General features: G+C 34.5%; 1 long non-coding RNA gene across 1 annotated transcript; it reads right to left on the minus strand.

The window, feature by feature from the left end:
- Window positions 1-205: 205 nt before the first annotated feature.
- Window positions 206-14,530, minus strand: LOC120166389. The gene is made up of 3 exons (XR_005519927.1): window positions 14,441-14,530; window positions 5,842-5,844; window positions 206-218 (listed from the first exon to the last, which is right to left on the minus strand). It is a non-coding gene; the product is annotated as an uncharacterized LOC120166389 (long non-coding RNA).
- Between the last annotated feature and the right edge of the window lie 238 nt (window positions 14,531-14,768).

The raw sequence follows: 14,768 nt of genomic DNA on the forward strand, positions 1-14,768 counted from the left end.
TTTTATTTTAATATATCTTTTCAACTTTATCTGGAATTCTATCTTGTTCTAAAATCAAGAAAAAGTTTTATTAAATCAGAAACACCAAAGTCCCTATGGATCGACCCTTCTTCTCTATACTACCTTTTCCTTTTCATTTATTAAGAAGTCAGGAATTTTTTTGATAGCAAAACGACGGTTATCAAATTTGTGCCATTGTCGAGGACTAACAACAAGTACTAATTTATTTTTCTAGTTTTTGATTTATGACCAGAAGAAACCCAAGAAGACTACCTTCTTAAACGAAGTTAAATCCAAAAGATAATGTTAGTTCCATCACACTCAGAGTGGAAAAGTTATCTCACCCAAAGTTCCATTAGAAAAAGACGCACATCAGGAAGAACAAGAGGAAATGCCACCTCCAGAAATACAAGGTACGTTTGACTCACATCCTTTTCTTTCTTCTCATGAAATGATGCCACCACCATTCCCATCAAGGTTGATGAAGCGTGATAAAAGAGCTGAAGAAAAGGAGATCTTAGAGGTGTTCTAAAAATTTCAAGTCAACATACCTCTTCTTGAAGTAATTCGACAAGTACCAAGGTATGATCGATTTTAAAAGAACTTTGCACTATAAAGAGGAAATTAATTGGGCATGAAAAGGTAAATTTGGGAGAACATGTCTCTTCAATTTTTCAATGAAAACTCCCACCAAAGATGAAGGATCAAGGTATATTCACTATACCTTGCAAAATAGGTGATTTTAAAGTTAAACGTGCAATGTGTGACTTAGGAGCTTCAATCAACGTTATGCCATTATCTATTTATAAAATGATTACTAACGAGCCTTTGAAGGAAACGAGAATAACCATACAGTTGGCTGATTGGTCCGTGATCTATCCAGTGGTAATGATGGAAAATGTCTTAGTGAAGGTCGATATATTATTTTTTCCTTTAGATAAAGGGTGAGCCTAGAAACATATCTCTCTTGTTTGAGAATAAAATCTTCTTTTTCTCTCTAGTTTTCTCTATATTTTTCACATACTTTTCTATTATGCTAAGTATGATTTTGGTTATGCTTAGCTAATTTTCTTTCAAGCCGAAGGCTAAAGAAAAGGCTCAATTCCAAACGTGAGAATTGTAAGTTATTTAAATCGCTTCGAATTTTCTCTCTGTTTTATGATCTTACTTTTCAAATCAAGAAGATTTCGACATTGGTCCGGATATTGTTATGGTTAATGTTTGAAGAAGGATTTGCTTATGAAGCATATTCAACTTCCCGAGAACACACTTAGCAAAATTGTTTTCTAAGAGGAAACTGAGATCGAAATCAGTTGTTATTGAAATGACACAATCCAAGTTGGCAGTGAAAAATTGTTCTTGCAGTAACAGATGTAAATCTTGAAGTAAAAATCATTTTCGATGATCCAAGGAATTTAAGACAAAGCTGAAGTCTGATGATGCTTTCACAATAAGTTTCCCTTTATCTAAATCTCTTTAATTTGTTTATTTAATTATTTTTCTTTTATTTAATTCTTATTTTTTATTTAAAAAACAACTTTTAAAATCCCCCTTTTATATTTATTACTATTAATAATTATTATTATAATATTTTCCCATTTTTTATTATTTATTTTATTTTAATATATCTTTTCAACTTCATCTGAAATTCTATCTTATTCTAAAATTAAGAAAAAGTTTTATTAAATAAAAAATACCACAGTCCTTATGGATCGACCCTGCTTCTCTAAACTACATTTTCCTTTTTATTTATTAAGAAGTCAGGAATTATTTTGATAGAAAAACGACGATTATCAGATACTAAGCTTGTTAGCTCAGTGTTTAGAATGTGTTTTCATTCGTAAGTTCTTATATAGATACTCAAGGAGCTTATCATCGGGTTCATGATTCTAGTTTGACCGAGCTATCAGAGGACATCTTGAGAATATTTAGTGGACATGTACTATTCATTGATCTTATGTGTATTTGATTCTTAACTCTATTTTTTTATACTTATCATTATTTTTGGATATATTATTGAGAGCTCCCCCTTTTTGTAAACTTTATTTATTTATGTTTTAATATTTGGATTGAATGATGATTGTGTTTTTTATATGATTTATTGATTTAAAAAAATAGTTAGCCACTTCTATGATTCTTATTGATACTTTAATCCTTCAAACTTGGAGCCAGACTGAATACGGGTGTTACACACAGAGGTGCAAATCTTCATTCTCATTTTGAGTCAATATTCTTCATTCTTTTTCACACCATAGTATAAGTTCACAATTCTTGGCTCACAACAATTTGTTTTTCTTGTCCCAACAAACTCTTTTTTCCAATATTTATTTTTCCTCCTTTACCCAAGGTTTTTATTCTCAATTTTTGAGTCGAAGAAATCCTTCAAAGACATCCATGAATGATCATATTTTGTTTGAAAATTTCGTTTCATTTTTTTTGAAATTTGAAAGTTTTATATAGAGGTTTTAAAAAAGCAAAATGGTGGTCCTTACTTTATACTCACAATTGAAGTAAATCATCAGTTAAATGTATATCAAATAAATCGATCGCTCTTTTTTTCAAAAATTATAACCCTTTGAAAAGTTTCAGCAAGGGACGTAATTTGGTTTAGCTTTTCCCCAAACTTCAAAGGTTTCACGGTTGTCAATATTTCCATCAATTCCCAGTCTTTATGTATTTTAAAAAATGCCCTACTATTTCAACTTGATCTTCAAAGAATCATATGATGACAAAATGACATATCTTACACACACAATCACTAAACATTTTAGAGAGAGTTTATGGTTCAATTCTCAGACATATTCTATTTGTTCAAGTTTCATAAACTCCTTTAGCAACAACAATACATGAAATATTTCCCTAATAAAAATTCTCAAGTTCTTGTATATGGTTGACTATTACGAGTATTTCCCAAATTAGTTAGTTCATCTTCCACTAAACCTCATTCTCAATTCAAACTTTTGGTTTTAAAGTTTTTTTTACTAAGAGGTTCATCTCGTCATGATTTGAATATAAAATATTCATAAGTTAAAGCTCTCAACTTACCTCTTTGGCCCATTACTTCATTGAAATATCTACAATTTATTATTCCTAAAGATTCACAAATCTAAACAACATGAAATAGAGGATTCCAATTATAAAAAATTCTTTGAATCAACAATTTTCATCATACCTCACTTCATAAAGCTTGGACTTACCTTCATAGATTATCAATTACTTATAGCAGTGTCCCCAAAAAAATTATTCATTTATTTTTATTTAATACCTCAAGGAGTTTATCAAGTCACAATTAATGTCACGATTTGAATGTAACCCATTTCATGAAGCTTGGACATATCTTCATAGTTTCTTAGACTTACCTCCATAGATTATCACCTTACTAACTGTTGACGAAAACGGGTAAAGAAAACAAAAGAACACGAGAATTTTATGAGGTTCGGCAATGTGCTTACGTCCTCGGTGCCTAGGCGGCGCTAGAAGTTTTATTCAATGATATTTTAGGTATAGGTTACATCTTTATTTATAATAGAAAACCCTGGTACATAATTACAAAATTAACCCTGTACCGTACCGCGGGGCCGTAGCCCCCACACCCCCAACCCACATAATTCGTAACCCCACAACGAGACTGGTATATTTATGAGCCATACCTAACAAATCTCCACCTTGGCGAATATCCTGCCCCTTGGAAACTTCAATGTGGGTTGGGTTACCTTGCTTCTTTAACAACTCGAAACATTCAACAAGTCCAAGCAATGCTTGAACTTGTCTTTCGTAACTGGCTTGGTGAACATATCAGCGGCATTCTCATCAGTATGTACCTTCTGAAACAAAACCTCTCCAGATGCAACCAACTCTCTGATCTTGTAGAACCTTACATCAATATGTTTAGTTCTAGCACTATACACCTGATTCTTAGCCAAGTGAATAGCACTTTGATTATCACAAAGCAACTGAACTCCACCTTGTTGAACACCCAACTCCTTCACTAAACCAGTAAGCCATAAAGCTTCTTTTGCAGCTTCAGCCGCTGCCATGTACTCAGCTTCAGTTGTAGATAGAGCCACAATAGATTGAACAGTAGACTTCCACCAAGAGTAAAGACATACCCTGTCGTAGATCTTCTATTATCCAAGTCACCTGCATAGTCTGAATTCACATATCCTACAACCAAAGGATTATCCCGCTGACTCCCAAAAACAATTCCATGTCCCACAGTACCCTTTAAGTACCGAAAGATCCACTTGATTGCTTCCCAATATTGCTTACCAGGTTTAAACATGTACTTACAAACTTGACTAATAGCATGAGCTAAATCAGGACGAGTACATACCATCGCATACATCAAGCAACCAACAGCATTAGAATACGGAACCTTTGCCATATCTTCAGCTTCCTTATCTGTCTTAGGGCACTGTTCTGATAAGAGCTTAAAGTGATTCGCCAATGGAGTGCTAACTGGTTTCGCGCTGCTCATCGTAAACCTTTCTAGCATTTTCTCAACATAACCCCGTTGAGATAGCCGCAGTTTCCTTGAGTCTCTGTCCCTGCAAATTTCCATTCCAAGAATTTTCTTTGCAGCACCTAAATCTTTCATATCAAATTCCTGACTCAATAAAGTTTTCAAACCGATAACATCATCCATGTTCTTCGCAGCAATCAACATATCATCAACATACAATAATAGAAAAATAAAAGAACCATCATCAAGGCTCTTAACATAGACACAACAATCATACTCACATCGGTTGTAGCCAATCTTGATCATATATGAGTCAAACCGTTTATACCACTGTCTCGGAGACTGTTTCAACCCGTACAAAGATTTCTTCAATCTGTAAACTAAATGCTCGTTTCCAGGTTGAGTGAAACCTTCAGGTTGCCGCATGTAGATCTGCTCCTCTAAATCACCATGAAAAAAAGCAGTTTTAACATCCATCTGCTCTAAATGCAAATCCCAACTAGCCACCAATGCAAGTACTGCTCGGATTGAAGTGTGCCTGACCACAGGAGAAAAGATTTCATCATAATCAACTCCTTTCTGCTGTGAAAAACCCTTTGCTACCAAACGAGCCTTGAACTTCTCCCCCTCTTTTTCTGTTACTGATGGTTTCTTCTTATACACCCATTTGCAACCAATCGGCTTCTTACCCTCAGGAAGGGGAACTAACTCCCATGTGCGATTGTGATTCAAAGACTCCATCTCCTCAACCATGGCTGCCATCCACTTGTCATTTTCCTGACTAGTAACGGCATCATGAAAAGTAACCGGATCATCACTGCTAACAATAAGTGCAAAAGATACCAAGTCTTCAAAACCCAATATGTCGGAGGCTTTATATTCGCCCGTCTCACCCTGTCTCTGGCGAGACTATAATCTTGGAAATCATCCGTAGTGGAACCACCAGAAGTCGGTTGAGAAGTTTCTGGTTTCTCAACTGGAAACTGCTCGAAATCCACCACTGTCGTGTCTTGCTTCTGCTGCAACATAGATTGTTCATCAAAAAAACATCTCTACTAATCACAACTTTCTTCGCAACTGGATCCCATAACTTGAATCCTTTGACACCTTTCTTGTAACCCAAAAAATTGCACTCCTTCGATTCTGCATCAAGTTTGGATCTCTCATCAGCAGGTACATGCACATAAGCAGGACAACCAAAAATCCGTAAGTTATCAAAACTAACATCATGACCAGTCCATACCTCTTCTGTAACTTTCCCAGCCAGCGATGCCGTTGGCGATCTGTTGATAAGGTAACACGCCATGTTAACAGCCTCAGCCCAGAAGTGTTTGGGAAGCCCCGCATTCAAGCGCAAACATCTGGCTCTTTCATTCAACGACCTGTTCATTTGTTCCGCAACACCATTCTGTTGTGGTGTATTGCGCACTGTAAAATGCCTCTGAATTCCATGCTCCTTACAGAATTGTAGGAACTGTGAATCTGTGTACTCCGTACCATTTTCAGACCGTAAACACTTGATTTTTTGTCCTGTTTGGTTTTCTATCTCAGCTTTCCACAGCTTGAACATCTCAAAAACTTCAGATTTTTGTTTTAAAAAATACACCCAAACTTTCCGTGAAAAATCATCAATAAAAGTAACATAGTACCTAGATCCACCCAAAGACGATGTCTTGGAAGGCCCCCATACATCAGAATGCACATAATCAAGAATCCCTTGAGTTGTGTGCTTCGCAGTCTTAAAATGGACTTTAGTCTGTTTACCAAGAACACAATACTTGCAAAAATCGAGCTTACAACTTTTGACACCACGCAACAAGTTTCTCTTGTGTAATTCTGCCATACCACGTTCACTAAGATGAGCAAGGCGCATATTCCACAATTTTTTCGTATCATCACAGGACTCAACAGAGTGAACTCCACCTGTAACGGTACTCCCTAACAATCTGTAGATATTCCCTGCAGTCATCTTGCCTTTCATCACAGTCAATGCTCCTTTAACAATCCGAATGGTTTCCCTATCCTCGTCAGCCTTAGGGATAAAACCATTCTTGTGCAAAGTGCCCAAGGAAATCAAATTCTTCTTCAAGTCTGGGATATGTCGAACACCACTCAACGTCCGAACAGAGCCATCGTGCATCTTAATTATGACATCACCAATACCAACAATATTGCAACATCGATCATCACTTAAATAAACTGAACCAGAATTAACCGGCCTGTATGTCGAAAACCATTCCCTATTTGGCGTGATGTGATAAGAACATCCAGAATCAAGAATCCAAGCATCCTTCAATTGTGTCGTTGAAATAGAAAGCATATCACCCTCACTGCAATCAAAATTATCATCCTCGACCACGTTCACAGACTTGGATGAGCCATCACGCTTCTCATCAGTCTGCTTTTTCAACTTTGGATAGTCTCGCTTCATATGTCCCGCCTCCTTGCACTTGTAACAGTGAATCGTCTTCTTATCCCTGGATTTGGATCTGGAATTCCGCTTCCCGGACCCTGGCTTCTGTCCACGATCTCGATTACCCTTGACATATAAGCTATCAGCTTGAGAGCTTTCCCCTGCATTCTGCTTCCGCTGGTTGTGAGCCAACAAGGCTGCAGTAATCTCCTCAACGTTGATAGTCTCTTTCCCATATGTAAGAGTAGTCACCATGTGTTCGTAAGAGGGAGGCAACGAACACAACAAAATCATCGCTCTGTCTTCATCCTCAATATTTACATCAAGCCGAGCCAAATTAGAAACGATTTGATTGAAGACATTCACGTGTTGCACCAAATCATGATCGTCCTGCATCTTCAGCCCATACAGCTGCTGCTTTAGATACAGTTTTGTCGTTAAGGATTTGGACATAAACTGACTTTCCAACTTCCTCCAAATTTCGTCTGGAGACGATAGATGCATGACGTGATACATAACCTCGTCTGCCAAGCATAATCGTATGGTTCCTGCCGCTCGTTGTTGCAATTCTTCCCAATCTTCCTCCTCCATCGACGCCGGCTTTGTATGTCACAAAGCCTTCAGTATCCCCTGCTGCGCCAACAGATCCTTCACCCTCGTTTGCCATAATCCGAAGTTACCCAGACCATCGAATTTTGCAACTTCGAATTTTGCTCCTGACATCTGATACCAATTGTTGACGAAAACGGGTAAAGAAAACAAAAGAACACGAGAATTTTACGAGGTTCGGCAATGTGCTTACGTCCTCGGTGCCTAGGCTGCGCTAGAAGTTTTATTCAATGATATTTTAGGTCTAGGTTACATCTCTATTTATAATAGAAAACCCTGGTACATAATTACAAAATTAACCCTGTACCGTACCGCGGGGCCGCAGCCCCCGCACCCCCAACCCACATAATTCGTAACCCCACAACGAGATTGGTATATTTATGAGCCATACCTAACACTAACTTTAGCAAAGTGACCCTGATTTTATTATTATTATGCTTTAGTAAAGTCTTATCAACTTTTTTGAGTATTCAACTTCAATAATTCTTAAGCTTGTCAAGAAGAACTTGTTATAGTCTAAATGTTACTAAAAATCTAGAATTTTATTTTTATAGGTTAATTTCCCAAAAAACTGACAGGTTTATTTCATCAAATTCAGCACTCCATTTTTAAAGATTATGGATTGTCACTGAATGTCCCAAATAGAAATAAAAACTAATCAGTCTTGAAATTTCACAAACAACAAATGCCTCTTCTTGTTTGCTTCCAATAAATACTTGAACGTCTCGATTTTGACAGTTTCATTGTGGAATGAGAAGGCTATCTTCGTGCATGATGGAAAAGTGGTGTTATATTTGATGTAGCTTTTGGTGAAAGGCCAACTCGTAATATACAAAAAAACTAAAACCCTGATTCTTAAAATAACACTTCATTATATTTTATATGCACTGAACTTAAAGAAAACACTCCTCATTGCTCATAATCTAAAAGGATAACATTTATTCACAATTTTTTTTAAAAAAATTAAGAAAATAAGGAAAGAACAATTTGAAACAAGATGAGATGTCTTTAAGTTGAACAAGTCTTCATCGTGAGTGAATGGCAATATTTTCTTAGCTCATCTTAGATTGCCTCATTGGCAAAAAATTTGAGATTCTAACTTCCTTTCAAGATCTTCATTAGTGATTGTATGGTGGAATCATCTATTGGCTTCTTTCCCTTAATCAAAGTAGCCATTTATGTTCATAAATTTGGAAATTCTATCCGTTAATTCATCTTGGAAATTCTATAAATGATCTCTAATCTCATCCTACATTCTAACCGAATGTTCTTGAAATCTCTTGATTCTATTTATCCACGCTACTATTTTATTCATGACATTCACCTTTATCTAGGTGTGATGAAAGCTCTTTTTAAATATCTATCACGAAACCTTCCACGAATTATTGAATGCATGTTGTATGAAAAATATCAATTCAAGTGCAGAGAAAAAAATTAAAAATACAATGATGCATGCATCAAAGTTGATGATCGTGATAGATAGACTTCCCCACCTAACCCAATCACATGATCAAAGTCGTGGCAACTCAAGGCCCAACTACATTTAATCGTACAAGACTTTTGTAAGGAAATATCTTCAAACCTTCTTGAAGAATCAACAATTCAAATAATATTACCATGGATTTCAAGAAGGAAGCCCAAGTAAACACCTATATGCTTCCAAAGATAAATGGGTCACAATTTCACAACTAGCTACTCTAAGTAAAGCACAAGCCTGGAGGAGAAACCAAAAATTAATTTTGAAGTCCATTAGTTGGACTAAATAATGTAATAATTCAATCCAAAGCTAGACTATGGAGCTTGGTTTGAGTTGGGTCCTTAAACCCAACAAAAATCTTTATTTTCTATTTTTAGGCTTTATTTTTATAATTAAAAGTTCATGTGATTGAAACTCTACTTGTTGGATATATGATAGAACAAGGGTAATGATTCATTCACCCCAAGTTTTTGTATCCAACATAGCTTGCAATTTCATCCATTTGATCTAGGAGAGATTAATGGCCAAGATATAGTTGGCCATCTCTATTAGGATTATAGGGTTTTTCAACTTTGTTATTTTGTTCTAGGGTTAGGTACCTCCTTTTCTTATATAAGGATTCCACCCTTCATTGTTTTTCATATCTTGAAAAATAATCTTCTTTCATATATTTTTTGAGTATATTTTTGTAAGTTCTTTTACTTGTGCCTTTAAAATTATCTTGAACATGTTCTAATGTCAAGTTTTCATGATGAAGCCATCTTCAGACTTCATGTTGCCAAGATAATTACTTCTTGGAGGATTGATTAAAGCCTTTGATGGAGTTTTCTAAATAATTTGTGATTTAGAGGCTTCCTAGGACATCTTCACACCATTCTTCAGTTCACATTGGATTCAAGCATCTTATCCTTACTTTCTTGTTCATCTTTATTACTTTTACCTTTCCTTGTTGTTTTTGTTATTTTTTTGTTTGTATAATTTGCTACAAAATTAATTCATTATATTCAAGGGTCTACAACCTTGTAGGGAGAATCAACTTGACAGATCAATCATCCTCCGTAGCAAACACATCATTTGGTAACATATTTGGGCATTCTTGGTGGCTTCTTGAAGTGCTTCATTAAGTTTCTTGCCAAGAAAATGATTGTTTTAATTATTTTTAGTTTTCCTTCATTCTTTCTTCTTAGGTGGCATCTATTAGTAATATTATATCACTTTGTTTCTCAACAAGAAAAGAAAAATAGAAAAAAGGAAAAAATTCAAAAAATAAAAAATAAGAAACACAAAAAAAGTAAAAAGCAATAGAACAATTAAAGGAATTTTGATCCCAAAATTTCCATATCATAACTACGTATATAATTAAAGGAGACCACACAAAATTTCAGATTTTTTTTTTTACTTCGGGAACAACTCAAACTAAGTTCATCAAGTTACTTCGTAGTTTTTTTAGATTTTTGGGGTATTCTACATTTTCTTTCATTTTTAGTCTTAGATTTCATTTGTTTAACCTTTTTAGTGATTCTCATGCGCTTTTTAACACTTTCTTGATTCTTGTGTTAATATGATATAAAAAGTTGCATAACTTCTTTATCATTGCAACTAAATTGAATTGGTTTCATTATTTTCTTCGACTTTTAGTGCTTCTATAGTTTTTTGATAGAATGATATTCATCGATAACATGTCATTGATAAAAAAAGAACACAATTTCAAGTTTATAAATAATTGGGGTTTATAGTTTATTGAAATATCTTTTAAAAAGATATTATGATATAAATTGGATGCTGATAAATGATAAACTTTTAGTGGTTATGTGTTTATTATGAGTAAAGTGGGTTTTGTAAAAGTTCGTAAAAAATAAATTTGTTTTACTAACTCTACTATGAATATCAGATGATAACTCTTTGCTTAGTCAAACAAGAGTATAAATGATTTAGGAATCTATCATATTGAGAATCATTACAGGAAAAAAAATTCTTTTTTAGTCTTTGTATTTTTACTTCACTCATAATCTACCTTAAAGTGAGCAAAGCCTAAAATAATGAGAGAAGACATAAGTCTTTAAAATAAATAGATAATACTCATATTGAAGCATGATATGATTAAAGAAGATTATACTAATCCCTTGTGGTTTAAAGGAATTGGTTCATGATTTTTTGAGTGAGATAAGTTTTAAGCCCATTTGGTTCAGGAATTCATGGTGGATGCCCATCATAGTTTTTTAAGTTCCATGTGGTCAAACAAAGTCACGGAAAAACTTGTAATGTACATCTTTACCTATCCCTATGGAAAATAATGTAAATGTGTAAGGTTGTGTTTTTACTTTTAATGGAAGCCTTGTGTTCTTAATGAACTACACTCGACCATGTTGTTTGTAGACTAAGTAGATATATTCACAACCCAAGTAACAAACATTAGAATGCTCTTAAGAATATATTGAAGTATCTAAAAGGTACTATAATTTAGGGTATACAATTTGTTAGTTATTTAGCAGTCCATGAGGGATATTGTGATATCAACTGGGTAACCAAAAATGATTAGGTCAACTCCACCAATGGTTATGTGTTCACTTTGGGAGGAGCAAAAAATATCTTGGAAGTGTACCAAACAGACATGTATTGCTTGTTCCACCATAAAATCAAAGTTTATAGCTCTTAATTTAGTCGAGCATGAACATGAGTGGCTTAGGAACCTACTTGCAAATATTACTTTATGGGGAAGACCTACGCCTCTCATTTCCTTACTATGTGACTCACAAACAACAATGTGTGTTTCTCAAAACAAAGCCTACAATGGTAAGAAAATGCCAGTAAGGAATCTGTAAGATACTTAATAAGGAATAGTGTACTCACTATGGAGGATGTGATGTAACACCCATTTCCAGTATACGTTTATGTACCCAAGTCATAGGTGTCACATGACTTTTAAAAAAATTCACCCATTTGTAAAACCCATAAAATTTTGTTTCATAATTTAAAATCAAAACATTTTAGTACAAAAATAAAACAATAGTAGAAACATATTACCAAAGTCGCTTTAAATACATTCCAAAGCATTTTTCTTAATTTCGATTACATGCCAACAAATTTTGAAAATAAACATGATTCTCTTACTGTTACTGATGAGAGTCAACCTTAGATTGATGATAGCTACTGCTACTGCTATACTCCTTACTCGGCTAGTCTCTGCTTTTACCTACGCATGAAATCAACACACGTTAAGTATTTACTTGGTGAGACATAATATTGTAAAGAATTTGCAATTTATACATAAGTATCTCATGACTATTTAAAGACAATTTAATTGCATACTCCATAAGGATCATATAAATCCTTCTCCATTAAACCATATTTCTTTCATACAATCATAAAAATTATTCTTAGTAGGTCCAACATACCTATCCTTTTGTATATTTTCCCAATTATTCTTTATTTGCTCTATGCACGTTAAATGAGAAACTAATGTGCATGTATTGCACCAAAGTGCCAAATGGTTCTTTATCCTTTTATAATTATCTTGAGCGACACCTTATATCTCGTTAATACACCGTTATGTATTGCCATTTGTGGCATCCTTTCATGCCAATTATGCACTGTTATACATTTTCTTTTATGGCATCCTTTCATGTCAACTATGTAATATTCCTCACCTAAATTTCATTAATGGCAACTTCTGCCAAAAGTGCACCGTTAGACTTCTAATTTGCATTAATGGCACCTTTCTGCCAAAAAGCACATTTAGCATCTAACTTACATTAATGACATTTTTCTGCAATTTTGAAGTTACTTCTTCAAAGTCGAGAACTCTTGAAACAGGCTGCGAATGAGCATTGGCTTTAAATGAACTAGTAGGAACATCAGATGCACCAGCTGTTCCTGACCCCTTCCCAAAATTATAGCACAAAATCCATTCTACCTGCAGGTTTCTTTGATTTGGATCCAATAAATCTGTTATTTGCTCATTGTATATCTACAAAAGAAAATTGAAAATGAAGTGATAAGGAACAAGAATAGTACAACGCTAAGCAGTTCAATTAAGTCAAAACTAAGAACCAAAATAATTCAATTATGTTTATCAGCATGCTTAATTCAAAACTTCTAAACGGGAAATATAGTACAACTCAAATACCCACCTTGGCAGATGGAACTCCAATTACAATCCCTCTAAGGTGGGAAAGACGGATAATAATGCATAAAGTATGGAAACAGGAATTACTCAATCGCACTGATTTAGCAAATTAGATTACTAAATTACATACCGATCAGCTGGTAACCACAGAAGTCACATATTAGTTAAATGTCCTCGGGAATAGACTATTAATAGTAATTTAACTTTGAAATAGGCTTGTGATGCTATATGCATGAAAAATATAATACACAAAGGATATCATAAAGGCAAAAACAAGAAATTCATAGATCAGTTAAAAGCATAGCAGTAGAGCCCCAAACAAAGGGAACTAATTAACAACACATAAAATATTAGGAACAAAAGGCATATTGACAGTGGAACTTACATTTTATTAAAGAACGTTTTTAATAATACTGAGAATTAAGCTTATTGATTACAAATAATAATGCATTAATGCTTACCTTTGGGACAGGAACTACCCATGTTGCCACTGCCTTCAAGTCTAAAAATAAAATTAACAACAAAAAAATTCAATGAGAATAGACTCTAACCAATTGATTAGAGAGCCAGTGACTAATAAAAGCTAACATACCATGGTTGCAAAAGTCAATGCCAGGGAGAAGACCCTCCACCCAGACATTTTTTTCTTGTTTCGATGTGGAAGTTGCTCCATTGACTTTGTTATCATTCTCATGACCCTCAAATCCTGATATAAACCCAAAATAAATAAAAATCTTTAACCTCAGCTTCATGTTAATACAGTAAACTTTCACCTGTGAAAGCAAATAAGAGGAAAGATCCAGGTAAAAAAGTGGTAAGAACTAAAGTGTAACCTCACTTTTTCCATCAATTTCATTAACAAGCTCTCCACTTAGTCCACTATGACTGATGGTCACCTCAGAACTTCTTTCAACTAGACAAGTTGTCTCGGTATCTTCTTGAATTTGGGGAAACACATAAAAATGTGCAAGAGGAAGGTTCAGAGCACGAGACCAACATATAGAATTCGCCCTAGCATTACAGAAATTACACAGTATTAACCACTAAAGTTCGAAGTGCAATGAATGTCATCATATCATAGTCAATCTCCTTAATTGTCCCAACCCACCCAATTTTGAGAGAGAATAAGAAAGTGTTCATTTTGAGGAGATCCCTACCAAAGGAAATCTTCAAAGAAGACCTCACTACAAAAGAAGCATTAACAACAATTCATAATTGGGAAAAAGGAAAATAAACACATTTGATTCCTACTTGCGATGTGTAATATCGACCTTTCTGAAACGTAACTGCTCGGTAGAACTAACATATAACTTTATAGTTCAAACGGAACCAAAATAATCACTCTTAAGAAACAAAAATCTCACCAGGAGGAAGACTCCAAAGCCATAGCCAAATACAAATAGAATAGCACCGAGTCCTTTCAAAGCAATAGCGGCCGAAACTAATTTTTAAATTATCTAATGCATCCTGAAGGTAGAGGTCTTAGCTTTGTTCGCTTCATTTTGCATCATTATTTATCTCAAAATCCTAGAGGAATGAATACCATTGGTTAACTAAAATGTCAGTCTATCTAGTTAATTCATGAAAGTAACTTAAAATACAACCACCATGCTGTCACATCCTTGCAACATTGACCAACTCAAATATAGAAAAACATAGTGTTCAACAAAAAAGGTAAGAA

This window comes from Hibiscus syriacus, unplaced genomic scaffold (genome assembly GCF_006381635.1).
Source record: "Hibiscus syriacus cultivar Baekdansim isolate YM2019G1 unplaced genomic scaffold, ASM638163v2 tig00002982_pilon, whole genome shotgun sequence".
NCBI classification, from domain to species: domain Eukaryota; kingdom Viridiplantae; phylum Streptophyta; class Magnoliopsida; order Malvales; family Malvaceae; genus Hibiscus; species Hibiscus syriacus.